This window comes from Eretmochelys imbricata, chromosome 1 (genome assembly GCF_965152235.1).
Source record: "Eretmochelys imbricata isolate rEreImb1 chromosome 1, rEreImb1.hap1, whole genome shotgun sequence".
NCBI classification, from domain to species: domain Eukaryota; kingdom Metazoa; phylum Chordata; order Testudines; family Cheloniidae; genus Eretmochelys; species Eretmochelys imbricata.
In genome coordinates, this window is record NC_135572.1 from 244,509,060 (window position 1) to 244,521,160 (window position 12,101).

Sequence of the window (12,101 nt, forward strand, 5' to 3'; positions counted from 1 at the left end):
CAAATGACTGGAGGATAGCTAATGCGACACCGGTTTTTAAAAAATGACTCCAGAGGTGATCCTGGCAATTACAGGCTGGTAAGCCTGACTTCAGTACCGGGCAAACTGGTTGAAACTATAGTAAAGAACAAAATTGTCAGACACATAGATGAACATAATTTGTTGGGGAAGAGTCAACATGGTTTCTGTAAAGGGATCTACTCACTACTCACCAATCCACTAGAATTCTTTGAGGGGGGTCTCAAAGCATGTGGGCAAGAAGGATCCCGTGGATATAGTGTACTTAGATTTTCAAAAAGCCTTTGACTAGGTCCCTCACCAAAGGCTCTTAAGCAAAGTAAGCTGTCATGGGATAAGAGGGAAGGTCCTCTCATGGATTGGTAACTGATTAAAAGATAGGAAACAAAGAGTAGGAATAAATGGTCAGTTTTCAGACTGGAGAGAGGTAAATAGTGGTGTCCCCCAGGGGTCTGTACTGAGCCCAGTCCTATTCAACATATTCATAAATGATCTGGAAAAGGGGTAAACAGTGAGATGGCAAAATTTGCAGATGATGCAAAACTACTCAAGATAGTTAAGTCCCAGGCAGACTGCAAAGAGCTACAAAAGGATCTCTCAGAACTGGGTGACTGTAACAAAATGCCAGATGAAATTCAATGTTGATAAATGCAAAGTAGTGTACATTGGAAAACATAATCCCAACTATACATATAAAATGATGGGGTCTAAATTTGCTGTTACCACTCAAGAAAGAGCTCTTGGTGTCCTTGTGGATAGTTCTCTGAAAACATCCACTCAATGTGCAGCGGCAGTCAAAAAAGCGAACAGAATGTTGGGAATCATTAAGAAAGGGATACATAATAAGACAGAAAATATCATATTGCCTCTATATAAATCCATGGTATGCCCATATCTTGAATACTGCATGCAGATGTGGTCGCTCCATCTCAAAAAAGATATATTGGAATTGGAAATGGTTCAGAAAAGGGCAACAAAAATGATTAGGGATATGGAACGGCTGCTGTAAGAGCAGAGATTAATAAGACTGGGACTTTTCAGCTTGGAAAAGAGACGACTAAGAGGAGATATGATAGAGGTTTATAAAATCATGACTCGTGTGGATAAAGTAAATAAGGAAGTGTTATTTACTCCTTCTCATAACACAAGAACTAGGGGTCACTGAATTAAATTATTAGGCAACAGATTCAAAACAAACAAAAGTATTTTTTTCACACAACGCACAGTCAACCTGTGGAACTCCTTGCCAGAGGATGTTGTGAAGGCAAAGACTATAACAGGGTTCAAAAAAGAATTAGATATGTTTATGGAAGATTGATCCATCAATGGCTATTAGCCAGGATGGGCAGGGATGGTGGTCCTAGCCTCTCTTTGCCAGAAGCTGGGAATGGGTGACAGGGGACAGATCACTTGATGATTACCTGTTCTGTTCATTCCCTCTGGGGCACCTGGCATTGGCCACTGTTGGAAGACAGGATACTGGGCTAGATGGACCTTTGGTCTGACCCAGTGTGGCTGTTCTTATGTTCTCAATGGGTTAATGGGATGAGCTGATGACTTTATCAGAAGGGAAGATCCTAATCCTTGGTCTTGATGTGGGGAGTAGGATGAGGGTGAAGACTCAAGGGTTTGGTGGACAGTTCTCTAAAATTTTTCTTTTAGAAGCCTGTGAAGAAGGTAATCTGCTTTTCCCCATACCATGTATTATTGTTATGCAGTGCGATATTCATTTACCACTCAGAACAGTGTCCAGTTTCCAGAGCTCGAGAGTCTATGAGGCTCATTGAGGTAGATTTTGTCTAGATTGGAGTATTAGTCTACAGTATGTACATGTGTGAGCATGCACACACCTACAGATTCTACTATTCCCTCTTCCTTGAACAGAACATAATGAAAGAAAAAACATCAAAGAAAACAATGCTGTTTCACATTTCTTTTCAGCTCACAGAAGATTTACACTGTCACTGACCATCTGATGTAGTAAGAGAAAATCAGTTTCTGAGAACAGAGAACACTTACAAATGCTACTGTTTTATTTCTGTCTTTTGGTCACATAGATATTCTTTTTCTCCCCATGTCTGAGCACAGATGGAAAATGCATGTAAAAACACAACACAAGAAGCAGCAGCAGGAGCTTTATTTGAGCCTTTAACCGACCTTCTAGTTGTGTTAATTAATAAATTAGTACATCAGTCCATAGCTACCTTGTCCAAACTAGTTTTAAATGTCTCAAACTATGGGGATTACTTCACTTTGTTTGGTAGTCTGCTCCACAACCTGATACCACTCACTATGAGTAAGCATTCTGTGAGATGAGGCCCAAAGTTTCCTTTCTATAATTACATCTGACCACTGCTAGTTATGCCCTATTTAACACCCTGAATAATTCCTCTCAATCCCGACTGTTTGCTGCCTTCAAAGTATTTGCAAACTTTTGTGCCCATTAGTCAATTTTTAACCAAGCAAAATTTAGCTACTATAATCACTCCTCATAAATCAGTCCCTGTAGGCCTACTGATCATTGACTTTGAATTCCCTCCAGTTTTTCAGCATCTTTCTGCTAATGTAGTGCTTAGATCTAGAGCTAATTGGAAAAAAAAATTGTCCAAATGTTTTCTCAAGAGACAATATTTAAAAACAAGTGCATTTCAACAAAAATTGCCAGGAAAAATATTTGTAAATGAAAAAATTGATTTTTGAAAAAAAATTGTTTTGGATTTCCAAATTTCAAGTTTCTGTTTTGAATTTTATGGAGTTTTATTTTTATATTATTTCATGACAAGTCATGTCAGATGAAAAAAATGAATATACTTGGACTGAGGTTGAGATGAAAATAGGAGACAGACTTGTTGAAAGTCTCTGGGTAAGGATAAAAGGGGTAAAAAACATGGGTGATGTCATGATAGGGGTCTACTATAGACCACCTAACCAGGAAGAAGAGGGGTATGAGGCTTTTTTTAACACCATGAACAAAATCATCTAAAGCACAGGACTTGGTGAGATGGGGGACTTCAACTACCAACATCTGTTGTGAAAATAACACATCAGGCACAAATTATTCAACAAGTTCTTGGAATGTATTGGAGACAATTTTTTATTTCAGAAGGTGGAGAAAGCAACTAGAGGATATGCTGTTCTAGATTTGAGTTTGACAAATAGGGAGGAACTGGTTCAGAATTTGAAAGTGGAAGGCAGCTTGGGTGAAAGTAATCATGAAATGGTAGACTTCACGATTCTAAGGAAAGGTAGGAAGGAGAACAGCAAAATAAAGACAATGGATTTCAAGAAGGCAGACGTTGGAAAACTCAGGGAGTTGGTAGGTAAGAACCCATGGGAAGCAAGTCTAAGGGGAAAAACAATTGAAGATAGTTGGCAGGTTTTCCAAGAGACATTATTAAGGGCACAAGAGCAAATTATCCCACTGCATAGGAAAAATTGGGTTTGTTTAGTCTGGAAAAGAGAAGACTGAAAGGGAACATGATAACAGTTTTCAACTACATAAAAAGTTGTTAGGAGGAGGAGGGAGAAAAATTGTTTTTGGTAACCTGTGAGGATAGGACAAGAAGCAATGGGCTTAAATTGCAGGAAGGGAGGTTTAGGGTGGACATTAGGAAAAAATTCCTAACTGTCAGAGTGGTTAAGCACTGGAATAAATTGCCTAGGGAGGTTGTGGAATCTCCATCATTGGAGATTTTTAAGAGCAGGTTAGAAAAAACACCTGTCTGGGATGGTCTAGATAATACTTAGTTCTGCCATGAGTGCAGGGGACTAGACTAGATGACCTCTCGAGGTCCCTTCCAGTCCTATGATACGGTCAAAACATTCTATTTTTTATTTTATTATATACTTTACCTTTTTAAATATTTAAGGGCAGCTTCTACTTAGTACTGATTGAAACATCTTCTTTTCTAAATAAAACAGTTTGACATTTGAGTTCATTACAAAAGAGTTCCAAGTTATATTGTTATCAATATTTCTGCATCCCATTAATGTGTGTGCTTGGGATCAATATTTCCCATGTGTAGTAATGGGAAAGTAATCGTTTGTCCAACTGCTTGCATGAGTTTCTGTCTAGATAGCTTTAGATATCTCGGTATTACTGTTCAGTCTATACTAGTACTTTTGTTTTTCTAATTTAGTACCAACTGCAAATTTCGTCTCAGGGTCTTTTCTCTCCTCTGCACAATGATTAATAATATTAAGTGGAGCTCATTGAATACGTTATTCAACAAATGTTATTCAGTGAATGATTTATTCAAAATAGCATTCAAATAATAAAGCTAGGCCCGTACTGCCCGAAATATTTGATAAGACATTTGTCAATAACAGTACAATTAACTGAATGATACATTTGTCAATACCTCTGACCAGCTCTATTAAATAAATTGGGACCTAGCACCAATCTCTGAGGTGCCACAATAGATGACCTTCTCCTCAACTTGAAACATTGCTGATCAGCATTTTCCTTTGTTGATAGCCCTTCAGCCAATTTTCAGTCCAAAGAAAAGTGCTCTTATCCAAGCTCATTTTAAAGTGAAAGCATCCTCTAACCCACCATTCTGAAAAAAATCAATTTCTCTGTAAATGTGCACCAGAGTACGAATATTATTTTCATGTGTCTTGGCTTTTGTCCTATGTTACCCTGGCAATCTTGAGAAAACCACAGTTGGAACTATTGTATCTCCTCCTTCCAAAGTAGTGGTCTCATTCTGTCACCAACACTTATCTCTCTACAAGGCTTTTGTTCAGCTCTAAAATTTCCCTCCCCCCACTCATTTCCCACACCCATCTTTGGGCATTTTACCATTCTGCCTCCTATACATGGTACTCCCTCCCCTATTCCAGTTGGCCAATCCACCACATTATTTTCATTCAAGTGCCTCTGTGATGAAAAATGGGAGATAATAGGCATAAAATATTATAGATAGGTGACCCTCTGTTTGCTTGCTTGTTGCTGGGTTTCTTGTTAAAGAATAACTAAGGTTGAAATCCGTCTTTGGCGGCTTGGGTCAGTGTGACGGGGCATCTGCCCCACACTGGCCCTGAAAGGGTTAAAACCCAGCCTGAAGGGCTGCAAGGAAACGGCCAATTAGGGCAGTGGCTGCAGCCAATAGAGTAGAAGTAGAGCAGGGGAGTCTGCAGTGGCTAGAGCAGGGAAGTTTGCTGCAGGAAGCCCAAGGGAGGGGATTGGCTTCCTAGAGGGCTGCAGAGACTAGCACCAGGAACAGGGCTGTGAGGACTTGCAGGTCCGAGGCCCTGGGAAGAGGGTGAAGGAGCCAGAGGCAGGAACCGAAGGTGCTGGGGCTGCAGGGAAGTGGCCCAGGGAATTGAGACAGACTGGAGGAGAAAGAAAGGAGGGGAAGTGGGAAGCTGTTGTTTACAGGATCCCTGGGCTGGGACCCAGAGTAGTGGCTGGGCCTGGGTTCCCCCCACTCGCCTCTGAAGAAGCGGCCAGGCTGTGGACTGCCAAGACGCTGTGAGGAGCTGCTAGACTGTTGCAGAAGGAGTCTCCCCAGAAGTGCCACGAAGCAGAGGCTGTGCCACGAAGCAGAGGCAGTGAGACTGGAACTGCAGTGAGTCTGCAGGTGGAGATGAGGATGGGAGAGCCAACAGCACTGGAGGGTGCACCTGCTGACCAGAGCTAATTCCCGAAACAGCCAGCAGGCGGTGCCAGTGTGGTGAGTGACCCTGTGACAGTTTGTAAGAACTAAAATGGTTTAGCTATCCTAATCACTGGTGCTTAACAAACAATACAAGTGTCAAGGCCTTTGACGTTTTGTCTCTGTACAAACTGGGCAGATCACCCCCCCATGGCAAGGGGAGCATCATCTGGACACAAAGAACAAAGAGGCTTGCCTGGGTTTAAAGACACTCTCTCTGAAGCCCAGGGAAGAGAGAGAGGCAGGCTCTGCAGAGAAATGTTCGCAGCTCCTGAAGGGAAGTCTATAGCAGTAGATCTTCAATCCATCTTCTTGGTCTTCTAGTTTTGTTTATCACTAAGTTAGTTACAGGCTCGTGATGAGGAAGCATGGTTGGTAAACTGGGGACTGTAACCTAGCGACCCATTTGAAGTGTCAGGATTCCACTGGGAGAGATGTATAGGTGCTGCCCTGTCCCTTGAAAGCCTGAGTTAGGGGCCAAAGGTCCAGCAAACCCAAGAACCATGACAGCCTCTCTCCCAGGAGATCCGGAAGAAGTGAGTAGATAGTTTGGAAAAAAGGTGGAAAGAAAAGTAAAAATGAACCCCAAAATTCCCCTGACCATTAAGTCATTCTCTCTAGTTTCTACTGTGCATGCCATCTTTTGTTTCTATCTTTTAGGCCCCAATCCTGTAATCAGCTCCATCCATGCAGGATTGGGGCTCAGACTATAACCCCTTCAGAGACAAGAACTGTATTTTTCTTTTGGTCCTGCCACTTATTATATTATTATTAATAAAGTGTGAACATCAAAATGACAGGGAGGTAAAGGATAAGAGCTGACTGCGATGGGACAAACAAGACGGAATTTTCACCCCCTGCCCACATATCCATTTAGTGCCCCCTCATTGACTTCAGTGGGCTTTTAGATCAGGTCCTTACTGCACTGCACCTGGGAACTTTTACATGGTTTAAATTGCATATAATTGTGGTTTAAGGAAGGTTTAGTGCTCTCCTTCCTTCCTAAACCAGTTCATCCATCATTTCTCCTACCCTTCTCTTGCAGTGATTGCTCTGGGTATGGATGGTATAGGGCAGGAGTGCAAAGAGGATGTCCAGATGAGCCTAAATTGATTTCTGATCTGTCAACCCACACATCACGCTTCACAGCACCATTAATCATTGGCAGTGGAAAAGCCAAAGTCAAATAAGGACTCAAGTCTAGCTGCTTATTAGACTATTGTCCCTGGGAAAACCAGGGCATATCTGGAAGAAGTGCCAGTCAATAGGCAGCATTCTTTTCCGTGAATCACCACTGAGCTAATGCTCCCATGTCACGCTAGGATACTCTGTTCATGGGGGAGAAGGGAGAAGGAAAATATCAAACAAATCTTTTCTGAACTTCTGAAATGGGTTGGTTCAGCTGGCACAAATCTCTGCACATGTACAGGTAGATTGAGCAATGAGGCAGTTGTTAGGTTAATTCCTGGTTCCTGGCTATCCCACCAGCTCTGTGCAAATCCATGCTTCAGGACTTACTGTCTTCCCCTACATGTAAGATCTGTTCTGGGGCAGAAATTCGAGAAATCCCTCTCTGCCTGGATATGGATGTATTAGCATTGACTTAAACTTTTCATGTTCACAATCTACCTGGGGACAATTTTGTTTTCATTTATGTTTTAAGACAGACAGGTAAATGGTGGGAAGGGAGTTTGGCAGGCAGGGACTCTTCCCCACCAATGTCTAGAATAAACTAAGGATGGAAGGAAGTTCTGGAGCGAACTAAGGATGGATGGTGTCTTTTGCTAGTTGGAGCCTGGAGAAAAGTCTGAGAAGCTTTCCCCACTCTCCCTCATGTCTGGTTGGGAAGTGCATCCAGTAGCCTACATGTGCATCTGGTTTAGTTGTCATGGGGCAAATGCACAGGGCAGCAGCATTAATGTATTTGCAGCCGCTGGAGCTCCCTGCACTTGCACGGAGGTCTCTTCCAACAGCAGGCAGGGTTGCTTGCACAGGACTACCAGATAGAGAGGTGCAGCCTGACTTACCTGGGAAACTTAGTCAAATCCCCACACTGGACATTTGATTCCTTTCCACTTCGGTGTCAGTTTCCAGAGTCCAATTTGGTGCATTTTCATGATAATGTTTAGATTAATTTAGCCATGAAGACTTCCCTTAGCATTATCTTACCCACCTTGTCCCTCTGAGTATTAATAACAGTTACACAGCTACAACTGTATGTGCTGGGCTTTAAAGATTCTTCCCCCTCCCCCAGTGCCAGGTCTGTCTTTCAGTGTTTACAGAGCACCCTTTCTCTCCATACTTTCTCCTTATCCCACACCCCCTTATAGTGGGCCAGGTCCCTCTCTTGGCTTTCTGAGTCTTGTTTCTTTCTTCCTCAACACAGTGGCTGCAAGGTTTCTATTTATTCTGCTCCCTTAGCAGATAAGTTCTTCAGTAGACCAGCAAAATCGACCCCTGGTGGATTGATCGTTGCAACGTCGATCCACCGGTAAGTGGAGACAAGCCCTATGTCTCCCTCTCCAGTGTCAGGGACTCTGTCAGTTGTTGCCATGCTGCCCCTCTGTCTCTGCTGCCCTACCCTCTCTCTGAGGCAATCTCTATCTTTCTCCCTCACTCTGAACCCCACTACTCCCCAATCCCCTTCTCTAGTTTCCTTCCCTCTGCCAAGGTTTACATCTTTGTTTATAGCCTTCCAACTTCACTGCATCTCTGCACTAATATGGTATCACCAAGTCTAAGCATTCAAATATCACGAGTCAGGGCCCAAAAAATCATCATTGGTTTACAAAATCATGAGATTTCAAAAATAAAATATTTTGACTCTTCATGGGTCTTCTGGCTTTCAGACCCTTAGGGGTCTTGTTTTCAAGCTTTTCTTGGCTACCATGATGGCTATAAACTTATTTTTTTAATTAATGAAAGCTGAGAATCTGGTGTATTCACATGATACTAGGGATTCAAGAAAAACACTACTGATCATGAGACTTTCAATAAAATCATGAGAGTTGGTAGTGCTGTTAAATACGTTATTCAACACTAGTTTAACAGAACTTCTCTCTCTTTGTTTACCCATAGTATTTAATCTGAAATGTGCACAAGCCTTCACAACTAATTCTACCACTGTCTGCATGCATTGCTGCTCAAATTGTCTTATTAGTCAAGTTGTTGGGGAAGATGCAGGAATCCCCTTGGTGAAACTATGGCCTGGATAAAGCAGGAGGTTAGCAGAGATTAATGTTGCCTTCTAGCCTTAAAATCTATTAAACAAGTTCACGCAGTACTTATTCTTCAAAGTATATTTCAATAGACTGTTTTCAGGCAGGACTTTAAGAACTTCTTTCACTGATGATTGAAATATTTCCTGTTTTAGGGAGAAACAGGTGATTCTTGAAGAATACCTAAGATCAGAGATTAGGCATCAGATACATGCTTTTATTTCTCCAACCTTCTTTCTAGGTATTACAAACAGTGGGTAAATAATGCACCATGGACTGAAATTATATAGTTATAGAGCTGTTGAGCCCAACCTCTGCTAACAAAGCCAGCCTTCCACAAACTAGACTAACTGCACCTGAAAACACTTCTCTGCTTTCTCCTGTGCCACCCCATATGCCTCGGAGAAGCTCCTTGTAAAAATCTGCAAAGCTACTACATTGTCCTCCTTAAATCCCACCTCTGCCATGAAGCCTACACAACACTTGACAATGGCTATAAACACGGTAGTTTCACAGGTACTTTGTTCTTCCACAACCCGTTTGTTTTCCTCCTCCTGTTGTTTCTCATCATATAGTTAGACAATAAGCTCTTTGGGGCAGGACTCCCTTGTTTATTTTGTGTGTGTACAGGATCTAGCACAATGTGGCCCTGATCCCTGAATGAAGCGTCTAGGATCTACCACAATACAAATAATAATTAACGTTTCCTTCAGTAATTCAAATTCATCAACAAACTCCAGTGAGTTCAATGAAGTTACATCAAGAATAAATTTGGCCCAATACAGTTATTTAAACATTCGAAAGCATCACATACACTATTTTAAAGGATAAAATAAAGGGGGATGGGGGAAACCAGTAAAAAAGTATTTACTATAAATTTTGAAATAAACAAGGTGGCAAATTAATTTTCTGTACAGATGAACCACTAAAAATATTGTAATTAGTAAGACACTGAAAAAGACTGAATAGACCTGAAATGGATTTAATATGTGTTGAATAAAATATAAACTTGGAATACTTTTTAATCCTTGTTCAACCCCAAAAGAGGCAGGCAGACAGATTGATCTAGGGGATTGGATGGCTGAAGAGATTACTAACAGGATAAAGAACTCCTTCTCGGTCACTAGTCTGAAGTCAGCCCAGAATAGTGGTGTTCCAAAGTAGTTACCATGTCACAACTGTTTGGTAATTTATATTAAATGAGTATGATGAACACAAGCGTTCGCATTAAAAAAAAAGAAAGAAAAAAAGGCCAAGATTTCCAAAAATAGTTGCCTAAAGTTTGTCTCTGAAATCTATAGTTGGTGTCTAGTTTTTGACCATGCTGAGCAACCAGCAGCTCCCACTGAAGTGGGTGCTTTGTACTTGTATAAGCTTACTTATTCAGATACCAAAAAATGGATTCAGGAGCTCAACTTTAGTCACCTACTTTGAAAAATCTTGACCACAGTTGACACACTTATGGGCAATGGACTGAACCAAACCCTTGGTCCAGGAACACTTGAGTATGGCTGCTCAGGCCCATCTAAGGTCTAATTTAAACAGAACTTTGTACAGTTACAAGGGCCAGGACATTTTAAGTTAATTATATATTAAAAAGCCTAAGCATTTGAAAGTATGGACACACAGAGTTAAGCCACCTCTCATAGTCTTAAAGCTGCCCCTGTACATCTGCAAACCATCCATGCAAATTCACCAGAAAAACTTACACTTATAAACCGCATACTATCACTATACTTTCCCATATCTGACACATACAAATATGCATCCTACACAACCACAGATTTATAAGATGTACCACCTAACCAACCACAGATTTATAACACACACACATATATCATGGAGACTCTCAGCATAAATACAGTGGAAAAAATACAATACACACAGTAACACTAAGAGCATAATGTTCTAACCAAAATTCCCTCCACAAGCTTCACCAGTTACTCAGCCTGAAGAAGATGCTCCCCTCCCCAAAGGGCCTTATACTGTACCCCGAAGGTAAAAACCATGGGCTCTATCTGAATAGCATCTTCTACAGTCTAGGATGTTCATATAAATAGGACTCATCAGCAGATGTATCCCGTGCAATCTCAACTCTCAGGATGGTGCATGGAAAGAGAGACAGTCTCTCAGGACCCAAATCTTTTAGGACTTTATCGATCAAAATGAATACACTGAATTGCAAATCAGAAGCCTGGGGAGTCTACAGAGAATAGTTGGGGATATGTAGGCTTCACATGACTGATACAGCCAACCAGCCAGTCTCATTTTGTGTTGGCTGATGCTTGGCTGAGTCCAATGTAGAGCAAGTGACTGTAATCTAGTCTGGAGGTGTAAAAGGCATGAATGAACACAGTGGAATCCATGGCATGGAAGAAATGTCACAATCTCCTAGTTAAACAAAGGTAATGAAAAGGTCTTCTGGCCACTGCCATTGCCTGACACTGAAAAGAGCAATTGGGGATTCCAAAGGCTGTAGAGGCTGTTAATATCAAAGAGCAGACATACCACTTTAGCCGAGGTAATGCATACTGCCCTCACAAGATCCCCTAAGCCAACCAGCATCATCTGAGTCTTGTCTGAACTGAGCCTTGCCAGTCCTATCACAGCCACACTACCGGAAAGCAGATAATTTTACCATCTAGGTCTGCTGAGAGTAAAGCTGAGCATTGTCATCCTATCAACGACACTGCAGCCTAACCCACCTCAGTATTTCCTCTAGCAACTTCACCAGGGAAGTCACTTCAGAAAAAATGGCGGAGGGAGGCGGAGGGGAGAGTTTTGTCAGCATATAGAATGTTGTATGTGCTTATAATTTGGGGGAGGAGAGGAATGGAGCACATAGACTTATGAAAAGTCCCAGGGGCACTATGCCTCCTTGTCCAATAGCAAATGATGTTTCTGAACTTCAGGTATGTGTTGAGTAGGAGAGCTGACATATCTGTACAATCCCACATGAAAGAACGCTGGAGTAGATAAGTAAGTACTCTCCAGCTAGGACCTTACCAAGAAAGGGACAGAGCCATTGACATGTGACTCCATCCATTCCTGGCAGGAGTCAACAACAACTCGGAATCAGTAATAGCTAAAGCAGCTCACAGAGCCATTATGGACACCTAATCTTTTGTGCATTGCCAGTAGGAGATCATCACTGGCCATGAAACTAAAGATACTAGTTTCTGTACCACACCCTGGCTTCAAACCT

General features: G+C 41.7%; 1 protein-coding gene across 1 annotated transcript in view; it reads right to left on the minus strand.

The window, feature by feature from the left end:
- The window catches only part of PIK3C2G (phosphatidylinositol-4-phosphate 3-kinase catalytic subunit type 2 gamma), a 289,894-nt gene that overhangs the window by 27,463 nt on the left and 250,330 nt on the right, over positions 1-12,101 (minus strand). The gene's annotated exons all lie outside the window — the stretch shown is intronic.